General features: G+C 49.2%; 7 non-coding genes and 6 pseudogenes across 7 annotated transcripts; all 13 read left to right on the top strand.

Moving 5' to 3' along the window:
* Window positions 1–878: 878 nt before the first annotated feature.
* On the top strand, window positions 879–987 carry LOC138278647 (5S ribosomal RNA; annotated as a pseudogene).
* Window positions 988–2662: 1675 nt separating this feature from the next.
* LOC138278645 (5S ribosomal RNA) lies at window positions 2663–2771 on the top strand (annotated as a pseudogene).
* A 1675-nt stretch (window positions 2772–4446) lies between these two features.
* Window positions 4447–4555, top strand: LOC138278642 (5S ribosomal RNA; annotated as a pseudogene).
* A 1675-nt stretch (window positions 4556–6230) lies between these two features.
* On the top strand, window positions 6231–6349 carry LOC138278626 (5S ribosomal RNA). Its single transcript, XR_011200774.1, has one exon. It is a non-coding gene; the product is annotated as a 5S ribosomal RNA (ribosomal RNA).
* Window positions 6350–8024: 1675 nt separating this feature from the next.
* On the top strand, window positions 8025–8133 carry LOC138278644 (5S ribosomal RNA; annotated as a pseudogene).
* Window positions 8134–9808: 1675 nt separating this feature from the next.
* On the top strand, window positions 9809–9917 carry LOC138278643 (5S ribosomal RNA; annotated as a pseudogene).
* Window positions 9918–11592: 1675 nt separating this feature from the next.
* LOC138278641 (5S ribosomal RNA) lies at window positions 11593–11701 on the top strand (annotated as a pseudogene).
* Window positions 11702–13376: 1675 nt separating this feature from the next.
* On the top strand, window positions 13377–13495 carry LOC138278637 (5S ribosomal RNA). Its single transcript, XR_011200784.1, has one exon. It is a non-coding gene; the product is annotated as a 5S ribosomal RNA (ribosomal RNA).
* Window positions 13496–15169: 1674 nt separating this feature from the next.
* LOC138278636 (5S ribosomal RNA) lies at window positions 15170–15288 on the top strand. The gene has a single exon (XR_011200783.1). It is a non-coding gene; the product is annotated as a 5S ribosomal RNA (ribosomal RNA).
* Window positions 15289–16963: 1675 nt separating this feature from the next.
* On the top strand, window positions 16964–17082 carry LOC138278625 (5S ribosomal RNA). The gene has a single exon (XR_011200773.1). It is a non-coding gene; the product is annotated as a 5S ribosomal RNA (ribosomal RNA).
* Window positions 17083–18757: 1675 nt separating this feature from the next.
* LOC138278624 (5S ribosomal RNA) lies at window positions 18758–18876 on the top strand. Its single transcript, XR_011200772.1, has one exon. It is a non-coding gene; the product is annotated as a 5S ribosomal RNA (ribosomal RNA).
* Window positions 18877–20551: 1675 nt separating this feature from the next.
* LOC138278635 (5S ribosomal RNA) lies at window positions 20552–20670 on the top strand. The gene has a single exon (XR_011200782.1). It is a non-coding gene; the product is annotated as a 5S ribosomal RNA (ribosomal RNA).
* A 1675-nt stretch (window positions 20671–22345) lies between these two features.
* LOC138278623 (5S ribosomal RNA) lies at window positions 22346–22464 on the top strand. The gene has a single exon (XR_011200771.1). It is a non-coding gene; the product is annotated as a 5S ribosomal RNA (ribosomal RNA).
* Window positions 22465–23266: the final 802 nt, after the last annotated feature.

Genomic DNA, 23266 nt, shown 5'->3' with positions numbered 1-23266 from the left:
AGGGCCTGTGCAGAATAAACCCTCTTCAACATAGGAAAACATCCCAGCAGAGAGCACGTGATCCACTGTTGCGTCCTTAGCATTAAACAACACTCCTCTGACTCTTTCACTTTCACTGGGATTGTGAGAAGGGGCGTTATTTTGCATCTTGTTTCAGAAAGGAGTCTATGATGACAGATCCGATTTTTCCGCCAACTCCTACGTACTTTCAGTGGGACCCTGGTTTGCCAAAAGGAAAGGAAAGACTGGCCACCCTCTGCCTGCAAGGCATGGCGAATGTGTTGCAGATGGCAGGGTCTGAGTGACAGAGCCTCTCCAGTAAGTGAAAAAAGTGCAAGAAGAGGTAAGTGATTGGCGTGCCTTCCCGTTTCTTTCTGGAGTTGTTAAGGTAGTGTAGAAGAGCTATTTCTCCTGGCCAGAGTGAATGGAGGTGTCGCCACCCAGTGGGATGAGGAAAAGAGAACTGCAGAGCAGCAACTATTGGTCCTTGGGAGGGGGGAATGAAGGCTGTTGTTGAGAAGCAGCGTCTCCCCTGGTGACTCCTCGGTGTCATGCCCTAAGGAGGGGTCCAAGGAGGCGCAGCACATGCTGTGTGAGGTGAGGGTTGTCCATTGCAATTGAGAGTGTGACAGGCGCCGTCTGCTGGTCGTGCTAGGTTTGGTGGGGGCTGCTGCAGCCTGTGAAGACGAGAGAAGCGGGAGTAGCGCCGAGCATGGTAAATGGAGGAGTACAAAATGTTGTTCCGTGTGGGTTGGGGCATTGTGCCTGGGGCAGTGTGGGAGTTCCCAGTGGGAGGGTGTTCCGCTGCAATTAAGAGCAGTAGGCTCCAGGCGGGTGGGCCGGGTGAGCAGAAGAGAGCTGAAAGTGCAGCTTTTCCTGCCTACGGCCATACCACCCTGAATGCGTCCGATCTCGGAAGCTAAGCAGGGTCGGGCCTGGTTAGTACTTGGATGGGAGACCGCCTGGGAATACCAGGTGCTGTAGGCATTTTGCCTCTCGCACACACTAGGTGGCGCACGTCTAACCTCCATTACACAGCTTCCTCGCTAATTTCATTTTACACTTTTTATTTACTACACTCTTTTTTTACTCTCTTAAAAAAAGAAAGGAAAAAGAACAGCATTAACACGAAAATACACACTTTCCCAAGGAAAACGTACAATTATTATGCACTTTACACTCGGCCCAAAGTCAAGACAGCATTTGCTCCACGACGGACCAAGGCTCCCCAAGCTAAGGCTTTGCTTTCTTGCGGTAAGCATATGTGTCAGGTCTTCAGATCAGATCTCAATTCTTGGCATCTCATTTCCGGGCAGGTCATGGGTTGTGATGCCACTTCCTGTTTTTCCAGGTGCGATTTCACACGGCCTGATGTCATGTGCCGTGATGTCATGTGCCGTGATGTCACTTGCATAGTGTCTAACTTGTTTAGTCCCCCGACTTATTTTCTTTAAGACTTGTACCATGAATAATCCTTAGCCCCCAAGAAATAGTGCTCGAGCCTACAGTTGGCAACCAAATGCAAAAAATCAGCACAGCGTGTGGGAAATCTGATAAAAGGACGATGATCTATTAGGTGTGGAAGAATGAAGTGAGTTGCAGACGCAAGTGTAATAGAGTCCAAAAGCAGAGCATTCCAGAAACAGGGAATAAAAAGAGGAAAGGTGCGTACAATTTGAGCTGTTTTAAAAGCATTCGGCAGCATTTTCCGGCATTTCCTGGCGCTGTAACAGGTGTCATTAACTCAACGATCCATTTATCGACCACAGAAAGAATGGGTGAGCAGGGCCTGTGCAGAATAAACCCTCTTCAACATAGGAAAACATCCCAGCAGAGAGCACGTGATCCACTGTTGCGTCCTTAGCATTAAACAACACACCTCTGACCCTTTCACTTTCACTGGGATTGTGAGAAGGGGCGTTATTTTGCATCTTGTTTCAGAAAGGAGTCCATGATGACAGATCCGATTTTTCCGACAACTCCTACGTACTTTCAGTGGGACCCTGGTTTGCCAAAAGGAAAGGAAAGACTGGCCACCCTCTGCCTGCAAGGCATGGCGAATGTGTTGCAGATGGCAGAGTCTGAGTGACAGAGCCTCTCCAGTAAGTGAAAAAAGTGCAAGAAGAGGTAAGTGATTGGCGTGCCTTCCCGTTTCTTTCTGGAGTTGTTAAGGTAGTGTAGAAGAGCTATTTCTCCTGGCCAGAGTGAATGGAGGTGTCGCCACCCAGTGGGATGAGGAAAAGAGAACTGCAGAGCAGCAACTATTGGTCCTTGGGAGGGGGGAATGAAGGCTGTTGTTGAGAAGCAGCGTCTCCCCTGGTGACTCCTCGGTGTCATGCCCTAAGGAGGGGTCCAAGGAGGCGCAGCACATGCTGTGTGAGGTGAGGGTTGTCCATTGCAATTGAGAGTGTGACAGGCGCCGTCTGCTGGTCGTGCTAGGTTTGGTGGGGGCTGCTGCAGCCTGTGAAGACGAGAGAAGCGGGAGTAGCGCCGAGCATGGTAAATGGAGGAGTACAAAATGTTGTTCCGTGTGGGTTGGGGCATTGTGCCTGGGGCAGTGTGGGAGTTCCCAGTGGGAGGGTGTTCCGCTGCAATTAAGAGCAGTAGGCTCCAGGCGGGTGGGCCGGGTGAGCAGAAGAGAGCTGAAAGTGCAGCTTTTCCTGCCTACGGCCATACCACCCTGAATGCGTCCGATCTCGGAAGCTAAGCAGGGTCGGGCCTGGTTAGTACTTGGATGGGAGACCGCCTGGGAATACCAGGTGCTGTAGGCATTTTGCCTCTCGCACACACTAGGTGGCGCACGTCTAACCTCCATTACACAGCTTCCTCGCTAATTTCATTTTACACTTTTTATTTACTACACTCTTTTTTTACTCTCTTAAAAAAAGAAAGGAAAAAGAACAGCATTAACACGAAAATACACACTTTCCCAAGGAAAACGTACAATTATTATGCACTTTACACTCGGCCCAAAGTCAAGACAGCATTTGCTCCACGACGGACCAAGGCTCCCCAAGCTAAGGCTTTGCTTTCTTGCGGTAAGCATATGTGTCAGGTCTTCAGATCAGATCTCACTTCTTGGCATCTCATTTCCTGGCAGGTCATGGGTTGTGATGCCACTTCCTGTTTTTCCAGGTGCGATTTCACACGGCCTGATGTCATGTGCCGTGATGTCATGTGCCGTGATGTCACTTGCATAGTGTCTAACTTGGTTAGTCCCCCGACTTATTTTCTTTAAGACTTGTACCATGAATAATCCTTAGCCCCCAAGAAATAGTGCTCGAGCCTACAGTTGGCAACCAAATGCAAAAAATCAGCACAGCGTGTGGGAAATCTGATAAAAGGACGATGATCTATTAGGTGTGGAAGAATGAAGTGAGTTGCAGACGCAAGTGTAATAGAGTCCAAAAGCAGAGCATTCCAGAAACAGGGAATAAAAAGAGGAAAGGTGCGTACAATTTGAGCTGTTTTAAAAGCATTCGGCAGCATTTTCCGGCATTTCCTGGCGCTGTAACAGGTGTCATTAACTCAACGATCCATTTATCGACCACAGAAAGAATGGGTGAGCAGGGCCTGTGCAGAATAAACCCTCTTCAACATAGGAAAACATCCCAGCAGAGAGCACGTGATCCACTGTTGCGTCCTTAGCATTAAACAACACACCTCTGACCCTTTCACTTTCACTGGGATTGTGAGAAGGGGCGTTATTTTGCATCTTGTTTCAGAAAGGAGTCCATGATGACAGATCCGATTTTTCCGCCAACTCCTACGTACTTTCAGTGGGACCCTGGTTTGCCAAAAGGAAAGGAAAGACTGGCCACCCTCTGCCTGCAAGGCATGGCGAATGTGTTGCAGATGGCAGAGTCTGAGTGACAGAGCCTCTCCAGTAAGTGAAAAAAGTGCAAGAAGAGGTAAGTGATTGGCGTGCCTTCCCGTTTCTTTCTGGAGTTGTTAAGGTAGTGTAGAAGAGCTATTTCTCCTGGCCAGAGTGAATGGAGGTGTCGCCACCCAGTGGGATGAGGAAAAGAGAACTGCAGAGCAGCAACTATTGGTCCTTGGGAGGGGGGAATGAAGGCTGCTGTTGAGAAGCAGCGTCTCCCCTGGTGACTCCTCGGTGTCATGCCCTAAGGAGGGGTCCAAGGAGGCGCAGCACATGCTGTGTGAGGTGAGGGTTGTCCATTGCAATTGAGAGTGTGACAGGCGCCGTCTGCTGGTCGTGCTAGGTTTGGTGGGGGCTGCTGCAGCCTGTGAAGACGAGAGAAGCGGGAGTAGCGCCGAGCATGGTAAATGGAGGAGTACAAAATGTTGTTCCGTGTGGGTTGGGGCATTGTGCCTGGGGCAGTGTGGGAGTTCCCAGTGGGAGGGTGTTCCGCTGCAATTAAGAGCAGTAGGCTCCAGGCGGGTGGGCCGGGTGAGCAGAAGAGAGCTGAAAGTGCAGCTTTTCCTGCCTACGGCCATACCACCCTGAATGCGCCCGATCTCGGAAGCTAAGCAGGGACGGGCCTGGTTAGTACTTGGATGGGAGACCGCCTGGGAATACCAGGTGCTGTAGGCATTTTGCCTCTCGCACACACTAGGTGGCGCACGTCTAACCTCCATTACACAGCTTCCTCGCTAATTTCATTTTACACTTTTTATTTACTACACTCTTTTTTTACTCTCTTAAAAAAAGAAAGGAAAAAGAACAGCATTAACACGAAAATACACACTTTCCCAAGGAAAACGTACAATTATTATGCACTTTACACTCGGCCCAAATTCAAGACAGCATTTGCTCCACGACGGACCAAGGCTCCCCAAGCTAAGGCTTTGCTTTCTTGCGGTAAGCATATGTGTCAGGTCTTCAGATCAGATCTCAATTCTTGGCATCTCATTTCCGGGCAGGTCATGGGTTGTGATGCCACTTCCTGTTTTTCCAGGTGCGATTTCACACGGCCTGATGTCATGTGCCGTGATGTCATGTGCCGTGATGTCACTTGCATAGTGTCTAACTTGTTTAGTCCCCCGACTTATTTTCTTTAAGACTTGTACCATGAATAATCCTTAGCCCCCAAGAAATAGTGCTCGAGCCTACAGTTGGCAACCAAATGCAAAAAATCAGCACAGCGTGTGGGAAATCTGATAAAAGGAGGATGATCTATTAGGTGTGGAAGAATGAAGTGAGTTGCAGACGCAAGTGTAATAGAGTCCAAAAGCAGAGCATTCCAGAAACAGGGAATAAAAAGAGGAAAGGTGCGTACAATTTGAGCTGTTTTAAAAGCATTCGGCAGCATTTTCCGGCATTTCCTGGCGCTGTAACAGGTGTCATTAACTCAACGATCCATTTATCGACCACAGAAAGAATGGGTGAGCAGGGCCTGTGCAGAATAAACCCTCTTCAACATAGGAAAACATCCCAGCAGAGAGCACGTGATCCACTGTTGCGTCCTTAGCATTAAACAACACTCCTCTGACCCTTTCACTTTCACTGGGATTGTGAGAAGGGGCGTTATTTTGCATCTTGTTTCAGAAAGGAGTCTATGATGACAGATCCGATTTTTCCGACAACTCCTACGTACTTTCAGTGGGACCCTGGTTTGCCAAAAGGAAAGGAAAGACTGGCCACCCTCTGCCTGCAAGGCATGGCGAATGTGTTGCAGATGGCAGGGTCTGAGTGACAGAGCCTCTCCAGTAAGTGAAAAAAGTGCAAGAAGAGGTAAGTGATTGGCGTGCCTTCCCGTTTCTTTCTGGAGTTGTTAAGGTAGTGTAGAAGAGCTATTTCTCCTGGCCAGAGTGAATGGAGGTGTCGCCACCCAGTGGGATGAGGAAAAGAGAACTGCATAGCAGCAACTATTGGTCCTTGGGAGGGGGGAATGAAGGCTGCTGTTGAGAAGCAGCGTCTCCCCTGGTGACTCCTCGGTGTCATGCCCTAAGGAGGGGTCCAAGGAGGCGCAGCACATGCTGTGTGAGGTGAGGGTTGTCCATTGCAATTGAGAGTGTGACAGGCGCCGTCTGCTGGTCGTGCTAGGTTTGGTGGGGGCTGCTGCAGCCTGTGAAGACGAGAGAAGCGGGAGTAGCGCCGAGCATGGTAAATGGAGGAGTACAAAATGTTGTTCCGTGTGGGTTGGGGCATTGTGCCTGGGGCAGTGTGGGAGTTCCCAGTGGGAGGGTGTTCCGCTGCAATTAAGAGCAGTAGGCTCCAGGCGGGTGGGCCGGGTGAGCAGAAGAGAGCTGAAAGTGCAGCTTTTCCTGCCTACGGCCATACCACCCTGAATGCGCCCGATCTCGTCCGATCTCGGAAGCTAAGCAGGGTCGGGCCTGGTTAGTACTTGGATGGGAGACCGCCTGGGAATACCAGGTGCTGTAGGCATTTTGCCTCTCGCACACACTAGGTGGCGCACGTCTAACCTCCATTACACAGCTTCCTCGCTAATTTCATTTTACACTTTTTATTTACTACACTCTTTTTTTACTCTCTTAAAAAAAGAAAGGAAAAAGAACAGCATTAACACGAAAATACACACTTTCCCAAGGAAAACGTACAATTATTATGCACTTTACACTCGGCCCAAAGTCAAGACAGCATTTGCTCCACGACGGACCAAGGCTCCCCAAGCTAAGGCTTTGCTTTCTTGCGGTAAGCATATGTGTCAGGTCTTCAGATCAGATCTCAATTCTTGGCATCTCATTTCCGGGCAGGTCATGGGTTGTGATGCCACTTCCTGTTTTTCCAGGTGCGATTTCACACGGCCTGATGTCATGTGCCGTGATGTCATGTGCCGTGATGTCACTTGCATAGTGTCTAACTTGTTTAGTCCCCCGACTTATTTTCTTTAAGACTTGTACCATGAATAATCCTTAGCCCCCAAGAAATAGTGCTCGAGCCTACAGTTGGCAACCAAATGCAAAAAATCAGCACAGCGTGTGGGAAATCTGATAAAAGGACGATGATCTATTAGGTGTGGAAGAATGAAGTGAGTTGCAGACGCAAGTGTAATAGAGTCCAAAAGCAGAGCATTCCAGAAACAGGGAATAAAAAGAGGAAAGGTGCGTACAATTTGAGCTGTTTTAAAAGCATTCGGCAGCATTTTCGGGCATTTCCTGGCGCTGTAACAGGTGTCATTAACTCAACGATCCATTTATCGACCACAGAAAGAATGGGTGAGCAGGGCCTGTGCAGAATAAACCCTCTTCAACATAGGAAAACATCCCAGCAGAGAGCACGTGATCCACTGTTGCGTCCTTAGCATTAAACAACACACCTCTGACCCTTTCACTTTCACTGGGATTGTGAGAAGGGGCGTTATTTTGCATCTTGTTTCAGAAAGGAGTCCATGATGACAGATCCGATTTTTCCGACAACTCCTACGTACTTTCAGTGGGACCCTGGTTTGCCAAAAGGAAAGGAAAGACTGGCCACCCTCTGCCTGCAAGGCATGGCGAATGTGTTGCAGATGGCAGAGTCTGAGTGACAGAGCCTCTCCAGTAAGTGAAAAAAGTGCAAGAAGAGGTAAGTGATTGGCGTGCCTTCCCGTTTCTTTCTGGAGTTGTTAAGGTAGTGTAGAAGAGCTATTTCTCCTGGCCAGAGTGAATGGAGGTGTCGCCACCCAGTGGGATGAGGAAAAGAGAACTGCAGAGCAGCAACTATTGGTCCTTGGGAGGGGGGAATGAAGGCTGTTGTTGAGAAGCAGCGTCTCCCCTGGTGACTCCTCGGTGTCATGCCCTAAGGAGGGGTCCAAGGAGGCGCAGCACATGCTGTGTGAGGTGAGGGTTGTCCATTGCAATTGAGAGTGTGACAGGCGCCGTCTGCTGGTCGTGCTAGGTTTGGTGGGGGCTGCTGCAGCCTGTGAAGACGAGAGAAGCGGGAGTAGCGCCGAGCATGGTAAATGGAGGAGTACAAAATGTTGTTCCGTGTGGGTTGGGGCATTGTGCCTGGGGCAGTGTGGGAGTTCCCAGTGGGAGGGTGTTCCGCTGCAATTAAGAGCAGTAGGCTCCAGGCGGGTGGGCCGGGTGAGCAGAAGAGAGCTGAAAGTGCAGCTTTTCCTGCCTACGGCCATACCACCCTGAATGCGTCCGATCTCGGAAGCTAAGCAGGGTCGGGCCTGGTTAGTACTTGGATGGGAGACCGCCTGGGAATACCAGGTGCTGTAGGCATTTTGCCTCTCGCACACACTAGGTGGCGCACGTCTAACCTCCATTACACAGCTTCCTCGCTAATTTCATTTTACACTTTTTATTTACTACACTCTTTTTTTACTCTCTTAAAAAAAGAAAGGAAAAAGAACAGCATTAACACGAAAATACACACTTTCCCAAGGAAAACGTACAATTATTATGCACTTTACACTCGGCCCAAAGTCAAGACAGCATTTGCTCCACGACGGACCAAGGCTCCCCAAGCTAAGGCTTTGCTTTCTTGCGGTAAGCATATGTGTCAGGTCTTCAGATCAGATCTCAATTCTTGGCATCTCATTTCCGGGCAGGTCATGGGTTGTGATGCCACTTCCTGTTTTTCCAGGTGCGATTTCACACGGCCTGATGTCATGTGCCGTGATGTCATGTGCCGTGATGTCACTTGCATAGTGTCTAACTTGTTTAGTCCCCCGACTTATTTTCTTTAAGACTTGTACCATGAATAATCCTTAGCCCCCAAGAAATAGTGCTCGAGCCTACAGTTGGCAACCAAATGCAAAAAATCAGCACAGCGTGTGGGAAATCTGATAAAAGGACGATGATCTATTAGGTGTGGAAGAATGAAGTGAGTTGCAGACGCAAGTGTAATAGAGTCCAAAAGCAGAGCATTCCAGAAACAGGGAATAAAAAGAGGAAAGGTGCGTACAATTTGAGCTGTTTTAAAAGCATTCGGCAGCATTTTCCGGCATTTCCTGGCGCTGTAACAGGTGTCATTAACTCAACGATCCATTTATCGACCACAGAAAGAATGGGTGAGCAGGGCCTGTGCAGAATAAACCCTCTTCAACATAGGAAAACATCCCAGCAGAGAGCACGTGATCCACTGTTGCGTCCTTAGCATTAAACAACACACCTCTGACCCTTTCACTTTCACTGGGATTGTGAGAAGGGGCGTTATTTTGCATCTTGTTTCAGAAAGGAGTCCATGATGACAGATCCGATTTTTCCGACAACTCCTACGTACTTTCAGTGGGACCCTGGTTTGCCAAAAGGAAAGGAAAGACTGGCCACCCTCTGCCTGCAAGGCATGGCGAATGTGTTGCAGATGGCAGAGTCTGAGTGACAGAGCCTCTCCAGTAAGTGAAAAAAGTGCAAGAAGAGGTAAGTGATTGGCGTGCCTTCCCGTTTCTTTCTGGAGTTGTTAAGGTAGTGTAGAAGAGCTATTTCTCCTGGCCAGAGTGAATGGAGGTGTCGCCACCCAGTGGGATGAGGAAAAGAGAACTGCAGAGCAGCAACTATTGGTCCTTGGGAGGGGGGAATGAAGGCTGTTGTTGAGAAGCAGCGTCTCCCCTGGTGACTCCTCGGTGTCATGCCCTAAGGAGGGGTCCAAGGAGGCGCAGCACATGCTGTGTGAGGTGAGGGTTGTCCATTGCAATTGAGAGTGTGACAGGCGCCGTCTGCTGGTCGTGCTAGGTTTGGTGGGGGCTGCTGCAGCCTGTGAAGACGAGAGAAGCGGGAGTAGCGCCGAGCATGGTAAATGGAGGAGTACAAAATGTTGTTCCGTGTGGGTTGGGGCATTGTGCCTGGGGCAGTGTGGGAGTTCCCAGTGGGAGGGTGTTCCGCTGCAATTAAGAGCAGTAGGCTCCAGGCGGGTGGGCCGGGTGAGCAGAAGAGAGCTGAAAGTGCAGCTTTTCCTGCCTACGGCCATACCACCCTGAATGCGTCCGATCTCGGAAGCTAAGCAGGGTCGGGCCTGGTTAGTACTTGGATGGGAGACCGCCTGGGAATACCAGGTGCTGTAGGCATTTTGCCTCTCGCACACACTAGGTGGCGCACGTCTAACCTCCATTACACAGCTTCCTCGCTAATTTCATTTTACACTTTTTATTTACTACACTCTTTTTTTACTCTCTTAAAAAAAGAAAGGAAAAAGAACAGCATTAACACGAAAATACACACTTTCCCAAGGAAAACGTACAATTATTATGCACTTTACACTCGGCCCAAAGTCAAGACAGCATTTGCTCCACGACGGACCAAGGCTCCCCAAGCTAAGGCTTTGCTTTCTTGCGGTAAGCATATGTGTCAGGTCTTCAGATCAGATCTCACTTCTTGGCATCTCATTTCCTGGCAGGTCATGGGTTGTGATGCCACTTCCTGTTTTTCCAGGTGCGATTTCACACGGCCTGATGTCATGTGCCGTGATGTCATGTGCCGTGATGTCACTTGCATAGTGTCTAACTTGGTTAGTCCCCCGACTTATTTTCTTTAAGACTTGTACCATGAATAATCCTTAGCCCCCAAGAAATAGTGCTCGAGCCTACAGTTGGCAACCAAATGCAAAAAATCAGCACAGCGTGTGGGAAATCTGATAAAAGGACGATGATCTATTAGGTGTGGAAGAATGAAGTGAGTTGCAGACGCAAGTGTAATAGAGTCCAAAAGCAGAGCATTCCAGAAACAGGGAATAAAAAGAGGAAAGGTGCGTACAATTTGAGCTGTTTTAAAAGCATTCGGCAGCATTTTCCGGCATTTCCTGGCGCTGTAACAGGTGTCATTAACTCAACGATCCATTTATCGACCACAGAAAGAATGGGTGAGCAGGGCCTGTGCAGAATAAACCCTCTTCAACATAGGAAAACATCCCAGCAGAGAGCACGTGATCCACTGTTGCGTCCTTAGCATTAAACAACACACCTCTGACCCTTTCACTTTCACTGGGATTGTGAGAAGGGGCGTTATTTTGCATCTTGTTTCAGAAAGGAGTCCATGATGACAGATCCGATTTTTCCGACAACTCCTACGTACTTTCAGTGGGACCCTGGTTTGCCAAAAGGAAAGGAAAGACTGGCCACCCTCTGCCTGCAAGGCATGGCGAATGTGTTGCAGATGGCAGAGTCTGAGTGACAGAGCCTCTCCAGTAAGTGAAAAAAGTGCAAGAAGAGGTAAGTGATTGGCGTGCCTTCCCGTTTCTTTCTGGAGTTGTTAAGGTAGTGTAGAAGAGCTATTTCTCCTGGCCAGAGTGAATGGAGGTGTCGCCACCCAGTGGGATGAGGAAAAGAGAACTGCAGAGCAGCAACTATTGGTCCTTGGGAGGGGGGAATGAAGGCTGCTGTTGAGAAGCAGCGTCTCCCCTGGTGACTCCTCGGTGTCATGCCCTAAGGAGGGGTCCAAGGAGGCGCAGCACATGCTGTGTGAGGTGAGGGTTGTCCATTGCAATTGAGAGTGTGACAGGCGCCGTCTGCTGGTCGTGCTAGGTTTGGTGGGGGCTGCTGCAGCCTGTGAAGACGAGAGAAGCGGGAGTAGCGCCGAGCATGGTAAATGGAGGAGTACAAAATGTTGTTCCGTGTGGGTTGGGGCATTGTGCCTGGGGCAGTGTGGGAGTTCCCAGTGGGAGGGTGTTCCGCTGCAATTAAGAGCAGTAGGCTCCAGGCGGGTGGGCCGGGTGAGCAGAAGAGAGCTGAAAGTGCAGCTTTTCTTGCCTACGGCCATACCACCCTGAATGCGCCCGATCTCGGAAGCTAAGCAGGGACGGGCCTGGTTAGTACTTGGATGGGAGACCGCCTGGGAATACCAGGTGCTGTAGGCATTTTGCCTCTCGCACACACTAGGTGGCGCACGTCTAACCTCCATTACACAGCTTCCTCGCTAATTTCATTTTACACTTTTTATTTACTACACTCTTTTTTTACTCTCTTAAAAAAAGAAAGGAAAAAGAACAGCATTAACACGAAAATACACACTTTCCCAAGGAAAACGTACAATTATTATGCACTTTACACTCGGCCCAAAGTCAAGACAGCATTTGCTCCACGACGGACCAAGGCTCCCCAAGCTAAGGCTTTGCTTTCTTGCGGTAAGCATATGTGTCAGGTCTTCAGATCAGATCTCAATTCTTGGCATCTCATTTCCGGGCAGGTCATGGGTTGTGATGCCACTTCCTGTTTTTCCAGGTGCGATTTCACACGGCCTGATGTCATGTGCCGTGATGTCATGTGCCGTGATGTCACTTGCATAGTGTCTAACTTGTTTAGTCCCCCGACTTATTTTCTTTAAGACTTGTACCATGAATAATCCTTAGCCCCCAAGAAATAGTGCTCGAGCCTACAGTTGGCAACCAAATGCAAAAAATCAGCACAGCGTGTGGGAAATCTGATAAAAGGACGATGATCTATTAGGTGTGGAAGAATGAAGTGAGTTGCAGACGCAAGTGTAATAGAGTCCAAAAGCAGAGCATTCCAGAAACAGGGAATAAAAAGAGGAAAGGTGCGTACAATTTGAGCTGTTTTAAAAGCATTCGGCAGCATTTTCCGGCATTTCCTGGCGCTGTAACAGGTGTCATTAACTCAACGATCCATTTATCGACCACAGAAAGAATGGGTGAGCAGGGCCTGTGCAGAATAAACCCTCTTCAACATAGGAAAACATCCCAGCAGAGAGCACGTGATCCACTGTTGCGTCCTTAGCATTAAACAACACTCCTCTGACCCTTTCACTTTCACTGGGATTGTGAGAAGGGGCGTTATTTTGCATCTTGTTTCAGAAAGGAGTCTATGATGACAGATCCGATTTTTCCGCCAACTCCTACGTACTTTCAGTGGGACCCTGGTTTGCCAAAAGGAAAGGAAAGACTGGCCACCCTCTGCCTGCAAGGCATGGCGAATGTGTTGCAGATGGCAGGGTCTGAGTGACAGAGCCTCTCCAGTAAGTGAAAAAAGTGCAAGAAGAGGTAAGTGATTGGCGTGCCTTCCCGTTTCTTTCTGGAGTTGTTAAGGTAGTGTAGAAGAGCTATTTCTCCTGGCCAGAGTGAATGGAGGTGTCGCCACCCAGTGGGATGAGGAAAAGAGAACTGCATAGCAGCAACTATTGGTCCTTGGGAGGGGGGAATGAAGGCTGCTGTTGAGAAGCAGCGTCTCCCCTGGTGACTCCTCGGTGTCATGCCCTAAGGAGGGGTCCAAGGAGGCGCAGCACATGCTGTGTGAGGTGAGGGTTGTCCATTGCAATTGAGAGTGTGACAGGCGCCGTCTGCTGGTCGTGCTAGGTTTGGTGGGGGCTGCTGCAGCCTGTGAAGACGAGAGAAGCGGGAGTAGCGCCGAGCATGGTAAATGGAGGAGTACAAAATGTTGTTCCGTGTGGGTTGGGGCATTGTGCCTGGGGCAGTGTGGGAGTTCCCAGTGGGAGGGTGTTCCGCTGCAATTAAGAGCAGTAGGCTCCAGGCGGGTGGGCCGGGTGAGCAGAAGAGAGCTGAAAGTGCAGCTTTTCCTGCCTACGGCCATACCACCCTGAATGCGCCCGATCTCGTCCGATTTCGGAAGCTAAGCAGGGTCGGGCCTGGTTAGTACTTGGATGGGAGACCGCCTGGGAATACCAGGTGCTGTAGGCATTTTGCCTCTCGCACACACTAGGTGGCGCACGTCTAACCTCCATTACACAGCTTCCTCGCTAATTTCATTTTACACTTTTTATTTACTACACTCTTTTTTTACTCTCTTAAAAAAGAAAGGAAAAAGAACAGCATTAACACGAAAATACACACTTTCCCAAGGAAAACGTACAATTATTATGCACTTTACACTCGGCCCAAAGTCAAGACAGCATTTGCTCCACGACGGACCAAGGCTCCCCAAGCTAAGGCTTTGCTTTCTTGCGGTAAGCATATGTGTCAGGTCTTCAGATCAGATCTCAATTCTTGGCATCTCATTTCCGGGCAGGTCATGGGTTGTGATGCCACTTCCTGTTTTTCCAGGTGCGATTTCACACGGCCTGATGTCATGTGCCGTGATGTCATGTGCCGTGATGTCACTTGCATAGTGTCTAACTTGTTTAGTCCCCCGACTTATTTTCTTTAAGACTTGTACCATGAATAATCCTTAGCCCCCAAGAAATAGTGCTCGAGCCTACAGTTGGCAACCAAATGCAAAAAATCAGCACAGCGTGTGGGAAATCTGATAAAAGGACGATGATCTATTAGGTGTGGAAGAATGAAGTGAGTTGCAGACGCAAGTGTAATAGAGTCCAAAAGCAGAGCATTCCAGAAACAGGGAATAAAAAGAGGAAAGGTGCGTACAATTTGAGCTGTTTTAAAAGCATTCGGCAGCATTTTCCGGCATTTCCTGGCGCTGTAACAGGTGTCATTAACTCAACGATCCATTTATCGACCACAGAAAGAATGGGTGAGCAGGGCCTGTGCAGAATAAACCCTCTTCAACATAGGAAAACATCCCAGCAGAGAGCACGTGATCCACTGTTGCGTCCTTAGCATTAAACAACACACCTCTGACCCTTTCACTTTCACTGGGATTGTGAGAAGGGGCGTTATTTTGCATCTTGTTTCAGAAAGGAGTCCATGATGACAGATCCGATTTTTCCGACAACTCCTACGTACTTTCAGTGGGACCCTGGTTTGCCAAAAGGAAAGGAAAGACTGGCCACCCTCTGCCTGCAAGGCATGGCGAATGTGTTGCAGATGGCAGAGTCTGAGTGACAGAGCCTCTCCAGTAAGTGAAAAAAGTGCAAGAAGAGGTAAGTGATTGGCGTGCCTTCCCGTTTCTTTCTGGAGTTGTTAAGGTAGTGTAGAAGAGCTATTTCTCCTGGCCAGAGTGAATGGAGGTGTCGCCACCCAGTGGGATGAGGAAAAGAGAACTGCAGAGCAGCAACTATTGGTCCTTGGGAGGGGGGAATGAAGGCTGCTGTTGAGAAGCAGCGTCTCCCCTGGTGACTCCTCGGTGTCATGCCCTAAGGAGGGGTCCAAGGAGGCGCAGCACATGCTGTGTGAGGTGAGGGTTGTCCATTGCAATTGAGAGTGTGACAGGCGCCGTCTGCTGGTCGTGCTAGGTTTGGTGGGGGCTGCTGCAGCCTGTGAAGACGAGAGAAGCGGGAGTAGCGCCGAGCATGGTAAATGGAGGAGTACAAAATGTTGTTCCGTGTGGGTTGGGGCATTGTGCCTGGGGCAGTGTGGGAGTTCCCAGTGGGAGGGTGTTCCGCTGCAATTAAGAGCAGTAGGCTCCAGGCGGGTGGGCCGGGTGAGCAGAAGAGAGCTGAAAGTGCAGCTTTTCCTGCCTACGGCCATACCACCCTGAATGCGCCTGATCTCGTCCGATCTCGGAAGCTAAGCAGGGTCGGGCCTGGTTAGTACTTGGATGGGAGACCGCCTGGGAATACCAGGTGCTGTAGGCATTTTGCCTCTCGCACACACTAGGTGGCGCACGTCTAACCTCCATTACACAGCTTCCTCGCTAATTTCATTTTACACTTTTTATTTACTACACTCTTTTTTTACTCTCTTAAAAAAAGAAAGGAAAAAGAACAGCATTAACACGAAAATACACACTTTCCCAAGGAAAACGTACAATTATTATGCACTTTACACTCGGCCCAAAGTCAAGACAGCATTTGCTCCACGACGGACCAAGGCTCCCCAAGCTAAGGCTTTGCTTTCTTGCGGTAAGCATATGTGTCAGGTCTTCAGATCAGATCTCACTTCTTGGCATCTCATTTCCTGGCAGGTCATGGGTTGTGATGCCACTTCCTGTTTTTCCAGGTGCGATTTCACACGGCCTGATGTCATGTGCCGTGATGTCATGTGCCGTGATGTCACTTGCATAGTGTCTAACTTGGTTAGTCCCCCGACTTATTTTCTTTAAGACTTGTACCATGAATAATCCTTAGCCCCCAAGAAATAGTGCTCGAGCCTACAGTTGGCAACCAAATGCAAAAAATCAGCACAGCGTGTGGGAAATCTGATAAAAGGACGATGATCTATTAGGTGTGGAAGAATGAAGTGAGTTGCAGACGCAAGTGTAATAGAGTCCAAAAGCAGAGCATTCCAGAAACAGGGAATAAAAAGAGGAAAGGTGCGTACAATTTGAGCTGTTTTAAAAGCATTCGGCAGCATTTTCCGGCATTTCCTGGCGCTGTAACAGGTGTCATTAACTCAACGATCCATTTATCGACCACAGAAAGAATGGGTGAGCAGGGCCTGTGCAGAATAAACCCTCTTCAACATAGGAAAACATCCCAGCAGAGAGCACGTGATCCACTGTTGCGTCCTTAGCATTAAACAACACACCTCTGACCCTTTCACTTTCACTGGGATTGTGAGAAGGGGCGTTATTTTGCATCTTGTTTCAGAAAGGAGTCCATGATGACAGATCCGATTTTTCCGACAACTCCTACGTACTTTCAGTGGGACCCTGGTTTGCCAAAAGGAAAGGAAAGACTGGCCACCCTCTGCCTGCAAGGCATGGCGAATGTGTTGCAGATGGCAGAGTCTGAGTGACAGAGCCTCTCCAGTAAGTGAAAAAAGTGCAAGAAGAGGTAAGTGATTGGCGTGCCTTCCCGTTTCTTTCTGGAGTTGTTAAGGTAGTGTAGAAGAGCTATTTCTCCTGGCCAGAGTGAATGGAGGTGTCGCCACCCAGTGGGATGAGGAAAAGAGAACTGCATAGCAGCAACTATTGGTCCTTGGGAGGGGGGAATGAAGGCTGCTGTTGAGAAGCAGCGTCTCCCCTGGTGACTCCTCGGTGTCATGCCCTAAGGAGGGGTCCAAGGAGGCGCAGCACATGCTGTGTGAGGTGAGGGTTGTCCATTGCAATTGAGAGTGTGACAGGCGCCGTCTGCTGGTCGTGCTAGGTTTGGTGGGGGCTGCAGCAGCCTGTGAAGACGAGAGAAGCGGGAGTAGCGCCGAGCATGGTAAATGGAGGAGTACAAAATGTTGTTCCGTGTGGGTTGGGGCATTGTGCCTGGGGCAGTGTGGGAGTTCCCAGTGGGAGGGTGTTCCGCTGCAATTAAGAGCAGTAGGCTCCAGGCGGGTGGGCCGGGTGAGCAGAAGAGAGCTGAAAGTGCAGCTTTTCCTGCCTACGGCCATACCACCCTGAATGCGCCCGATCTCGTCCGATCTCGGAAGCTAAGCAGGGTCGGGCCTGGTTAGTACTTGGATGGGAGACCGCCTGGGAATACCAGGTGCTGTAGGCATTTTGCCTCTCGCACACACTAGGTGGCGCACGTCTAACCTCCATTACACAGCTTCCTCGCTAATTTCATTTTACACTTTTTATTTACTACACTCTTTTTTTACTCTCTTAAAAAAAGAAAGGAAAAAGAACAGCATTAACACGAAAATACACACTTTCCCAAGGAAAACGTACACTTTTTATGCACTTTACACTCGGCCCAAAGTCAAGACAGCATTTGCTCCACGACGGACCAAGGCTCCCCAAGCTAAGGCTTTGCTTTCTTGCGGTAAGCATATGTGTCAGGTCTTCAGATCAGATCTCACTTCTTGGCATCTCATTTCCTGGCAGGTCATGGGTTGTGATGCCACTTCCTGTTTTTCCAGGTGCGATTTCACACGGCCTGATGTCATGTGCCGTGATGTCATGTGCCGTGATGTCACTTGCATAGTGTCTAACTTGGTTAGTCCCCCGACTTATTTTCTTTAAGACTTGTACCATGAATAATCCTTAGCCCCCAAGAAATAGTGCTCGAGCCTACAGTTGGCAACCAAATGCAAAAAATCAGCACAGCGTGTGGGAAATCTGATAAAAGGACGATGATCTATTAGGTGTGGAAGAATGAAGTGAGTTGCAGACGCAAGTGTAATAGAGTCCAAAAGCAGAGCATTCCAGAAACAGGGAATAAAAAGAGGAAAGGTGCGTACAATTTGAGCTGTTTTAAAAGCATTCGGCAGCATTTTCCGGCATTTCCTGGCGCTGTAACAGGTGTCATTAACTCAACGATCCATTTATCGACCACAGAAAGAATGGGTGAGCAGGGCCTGTGCAGAATAAACCCTCTTCAACATAGGAAAACATCCCAGCAGAGAGCACGTGATCCACTGTTGCGTCCTTAGCATTAAACAACACACCTCTGACCCTTTCACTTTCACTGGGATTGTGAGAAGGGGCGTTATTTTGCATCTTGTTTCAGAAAGGAGTCCATGATGACAGATCCGATTTTTCCGACAACTCCTACGTACTTTCAGTGGGACCCTGGTTTGCCAAAAGGAAAGGAAAGACTGGCCACCCTCTGCCTGCAAGGCATGGCGAATGTGTTGCAGATGGCAGAGTCTGAGTGACAGAGCCTCTCCAGTAAGTGAAAAAAGTGCAAGAAGAGGTAAGTGATTGGCGTGCCTTCCCGTTTCTTTCTGGAGTTGTTAAGGTAGTGTAGAAGAGCTATTTCTCCTGGCCAGAGTGAATGGAGGTGTCGCCACCCAGTGGGATGAGGAAAAGAGAACTGCATAGCAGCAACTATTGGTCCTTGGGAGGGGGGAATGAAGGCTGCTGTTGAGAAGCAGCGTCTCCCCTGGTGACTCCTCGGTGTCATGCCCTAAGGAGGGGTCCAAGGAGGCGCAGCACATGCTGTGTGAGGTGAGGGTTGTCCATTGCAATTGAGAGTGTGACAGGCGCCGTCTGCTGGTCGTGCTAGGTTTGGTGGGGGCTGCAGCAGCCTGTGAAGACGAGAGAAGCGGGAGTAGCGCCGAGCATGGTAAATGGAGGAGTACAAAATGTTGTTCCGTGTGGGTTGGGGCATTGTGCCTGGGGCAGTGTGGGAGTTCCCAGTGGGAGGGTGTTCCGCTGCAATTAAGAGCAGTAGGCTCCAGGCGGGTGGGCCGGGTGAGCAGAAGAGAGCTGAAAGTGCAGCTTTTCCTGCCTACGGCCATACCACCCTGAATGCGCCCGATCTCGTCCGATCTCGGAAGCTAAGCAGGGTCGGGCCTGGTTAGTACTTGGATGGGAGACCGCCTGGGAATACCAGGTGCTGTAGGCATTTTGCCTCTCGCACACACTAGGTGGCGCACGTCTAACCTCCATTACACAGCTTCCTCGCTAATTTCATTTTACACTTTTTATTTACTACACTCTTTTTTTACTCTCTTAAAAAAAGAAAGGAAAAAGAACAGCATTAACACGAAAATACACACTTTCCCAAGGAAAACGTACAATTATTATGCACTTTACACTCGGCCCAAAGTCAAGACAGCATTTGCTCCACGACGGACCAAGGCTCCCCAAGCTAAGGCTTTGCTTTCTTGCGGTAAGCATATGTGTCAGGTCTTCAGATCAGATCTCAATTCTTGGCATCTCATTTCCGGGCAGGTCATGGGTTGTGATGCCACTTCCTGTTTTTCCAGGTGCGATTTCACACGGCCTGATGTCATGTGCCGTGATGTCATGTGCCGTGATGTCACTTGCATAGTGTCTAACTTGTTTAGTCCCCCGACTTATTTTCTTTAAGACTTGTACCATGAATAATCCTTAGCCCCCAAGAAATAGTGCTCGAGCCTACAGTTGGCAACCAAATGCAAAAAATCAGCACAGCGTGTGGGAAATCTGATAAAAGGACGATGATCTATTAGGTGTGGAAGAATGAAGTGAGTTGCAGACGCAAGTGTAATAGAGTCCAAAAGCAGAGCATTCCAGAAACAGGGAATAAAAAGAGGAAAGGTGCGTACAATTTGAGCTGTTTTAAAAGCATTCGGCAGCATTTTCCGGCATTTCCTGGCGCTGTAACAGGTGTCATTAACTCAACGATCCATTTATCGACCACAGAAAGAATGGGTGAGCAGGGCCTGTGCAGAATAAACCCTCTTCAACATAGGAAAACATCCCAGCAGAGAGCACGTGATCCACTGTTGCGTCCTTAGCATTAAACAACACACCTCTGACCCTTTCACTTTCACTGGGATTGTGAGAAGGGGCGTTATTTTGCATCTTGTTTCAGAAAGGAGTCCATGATGACAGATCCGATTTTTCCGACAACTCCTACGTACTTTCAGTGGGACCCTGGTTTGCCAAAAGGAAAGGAAAGACTGGCCACCCTCTGCCTGCAAGGCATGGCGAATGTGTTGCAGATGGCAGAGTCTGAGTGACAGAGCCTCTCCAGTAAGTGAAAAAAGTGCAAGAAGAGGTAAGTGATTGGCGTGCCTTCCCGTTTCTTTCTGGAGTTGTTAAGGTAGTGTAGAAGAGCTATTTCTCCTGGCCAGAGTGAATGGAGGTGTCGCCACCCAGTGGGATGAGGAAAAGAGAACTGCAGAGCAGCAACTATTGGTCCTTGGGAGGGGGGAATGAAGGCTGCTGTTGAGAAGCAGCGTCTCCCCTGGTGACTCCTCGGTGTCATGCCCTAAGGAGGGGTCCAAGGAGGCGCAGCACATGCTGTGTGAGGTGAGGGTTGTCCATTGCAATTGAGAGTGTGACAGGCGCCGTCTGCTGGTCGTGCTAGGTTTGGTGGGGGCTGCTGCAGCCTGTGAAGACGAGAGAAGCGGGAGTAGCGCCGAGCATGGTAAATGGAGGAGTACAAAATGTTGTTCCGTGTGGGTTGGGGCATTGTGCCTGGGGCAGTGTGGGAGTTCCCAGTGGGAGGGTGTTCCGCTGCAATTAAGAGCAGTAGGCTCCAGGCGGGTGGGCCGGGTGAGCAGAAGAGAGCTGAAAGTGCAGCTTTTCCTGCCTACGGCCATACCACCCTGAATGCGCCTGATCTCGTCCGATCTCGGAAGCTAAGCAGGGTCGGGCCTGGTTAGTACTTGGATGGGAGACCGCCTGGGAATACCAGGTGCTGTAGGCATTTTGCCTCTCGCACACACTAGGTGGCGCACGTCTAACCTCCATTACACAGCTTCCTCGCTAATTTCATTTTACACTTTTTATTTACTACACTCTTTTTTTACTCTCTTAAAAAAAGAAAGGAAAAAGAACAGCATTAACACGAAAATACACACTTTCCCAAGGAAAACGTACAATTATTATGCACTTTACACTCGGCCCAAAGTCAAGACAGCATTTGCTCCACGACGGACCAAGGCTCCCCAAGCTAAGGCTTTGCTTTCTTGCGGTAAGCATATGTGTCAGGTCTTCAGATCAGATCTCACTTCTTGGCATCTCATTTCCTGGCAGGTCATGGGTTGTGATGCCACTTCCTGTTTTTCCAGGTGCGATTTCACACGGCCTGATGTCATGTGCCGTGATGTCATGTGCCGTGATGTCACTTGCATAGTGTCTAACTTGGTTAGTCCCCCGACTTATTTTCTTTAAGACTTGTACCATGAATAATCCTTAGCCCCCAAGAAATAGTGCTCGAGCCTACAGTTGGCAACCAAATGCAAAAAATCAGCACAGCGTGTGGGAAATCTGATAAAAGGACGATGATCTATTAGGTGTGGAAGAATGAAGTGAGTTGCAGACGCAAGTGTAATAGAGTCCAAAAGCAGAGCATTCCAGAAACAGGGAATAAAAAGAGGAAAGGTGCGTACAATTTGAGCTGTTTTAAAAGCATTCGGCAGCATTTTCCGGCATTTCCTGGCGCTGTAACAGGTGTCATTAACTCAACGATCCATTTATCGACCACAGAAAGAATGGGTGAGCAGGGCCTGTGCAGAATAAACCCTCTTCAACATAGGAAAACATCCCAGCAGAGAGCACGTGATCCACTGTTGCGTCCTTAGCATTAAACAACACACCTCTGACCCTTTCACTTTCACTGGGATTGTGAGAAGGGGCGTTATTTTGCATCTTGTTTCAGAAAGGAGTCCATGATGACAGATCCGATTTTTCCGACAACTCCTACGTACTTTCAGTGGGACCCTGGTTTGCCAAAAGGAAAGGAAAGACTGGCCACCCTCTGCCTGCAAGGCATGGCGAATGTGTTGCAGATGGCAGAGTCTGAGTGACAGAGCCTCTCCAGTAAGTGAAAAAAGTGCAAGAAGAGGTAAGTGATTGGCGTGCCTTCCCGTTTCTTTCTGGAGTTGTTAAGGTAGTGTAGAAGAGCTATTTCTCCTGGCCAGAGTGAATGGAGGTGTCGCCACCCAGTGGGATGAGGAAAAGAGAACTGCATAGCAGCAACTATTGGTCCTTGGGAGGGGGGAATGAAGGCTGCTGTTGAGAAGCAGCGTCTCCCCTGGTGACTCCTCGGTGTCATGCCCTAAGGAGGGGTCCAAGGAGGCGCAGCACATGCTGTGTGAGGTGAGGGTTGTCCATTGCAATTGAGAGTGTGACAGGCGCCGTCTGCTGGTCGTGCTAGGTTTGGTGGGGGCTGCAGCAGCCTGTGAAGACGAGAGAAGCGGGAGTAGCGCCGAGCATGGTAAATGGAGGAGTACAAAATGTTGTTCCGTGTGGGTTGGGGCATTGTGCCTGGGGCAGTGTGGGAGTTCCCAGTGGGAGGGTGTTCCGCTGCAATTAAGAGCAGTAGGCTCCAGGCGGGTGGGCCGGGTGAGCAGAAGAGAGCTGAAAGTGCAGCTTTTCCTGCCTACGGCCATACCACCCTGAATGCGCCCGATCTCGTCCGATCTCGGAAGCTAAGCAGGGTCGGGCCTGGTTAGTACTTGGATGGGAGACCGCCTGGGAATACCAGGTGCTGTAGGCATTTTGCCTCTCGCACACACTAGGTGGCGCACGTCTAACCTCCATTACACAGCTTCCTCGCTAATTTCATTTTACACTTTTTATTTACTACACTCTTTTTTTACTCTCTTAAAAAAAGAAAGGAAAAAGAACAGCATTAACACGAAAATACACACTTTCCCAAGGAAAACGTACACTTTTTATGCACTTTACACTCGGCCCAAAGTCAAGACAGCATTTGCTCCACGACGGACCAAGGCTCCCCAAGCTAAGGCTTTGCTTTCTTGCGGTAAGCATATGTGTCAGGTCTTCAGATCAGATCTCACTTCTTGGCATCTCATTTCCTGGCAGGTCATGGGTTGTGATGCCACTTCCTGTTTTTCCAGGTGCGATTTCACACGGCCTGATGTCATGTGCCGTGATGTCATGTGCCGTGATGTCACTTGCATAGTGTCTAACTTGGTTAGTCCCCCGACTTATTTTCTTTAAGACTTGTACCATGAATAATCCTTAGCCCCCAAGAAATAGTGCTCGAGCCTACAGTTGGCAACCAAATGCAAAAAATCAGCACAGCGTGTGGGAAATCTGATAAAAGGACGATGATCTATTAGGTGTGGAAGAATGAAGTGAGTTGCAGACGCAAGTGTAATAGAGTCCAAAAGCAGAGCATTCCAGAAACAGGGAATAAAAAGAGGAAAGGTGCGTACAATTTGAGCTGTTTTAAAAGCATTCGGCAGCATTTTCCGGCATTTCCTGGCGCTGTAACAGGTGTCATTAACTCAACGATCCATTTATCGACCACAGAAAGAATGGGTGAGCAGGGC

Source organism: Pleurodeles waltl, unplaced genomic scaffold (assembly GCF_031143425.1).
Source record: "Pleurodeles waltl isolate 20211129_DDA unplaced genomic scaffold, aPleWal1.hap1.20221129 scaffold_519, whole genome shotgun sequence".
NCBI classification, from domain to species: Eukaryota; Metazoa; Chordata; class Amphibia; order Caudata; family Salamandridae; genus Pleurodeles; species Pleurodeles waltl.
The sequence above is the reverse complement of the archived record's forward strand: the minus strand, read 5'-3'. Positions and strand labels throughout refer to the sequence as shown.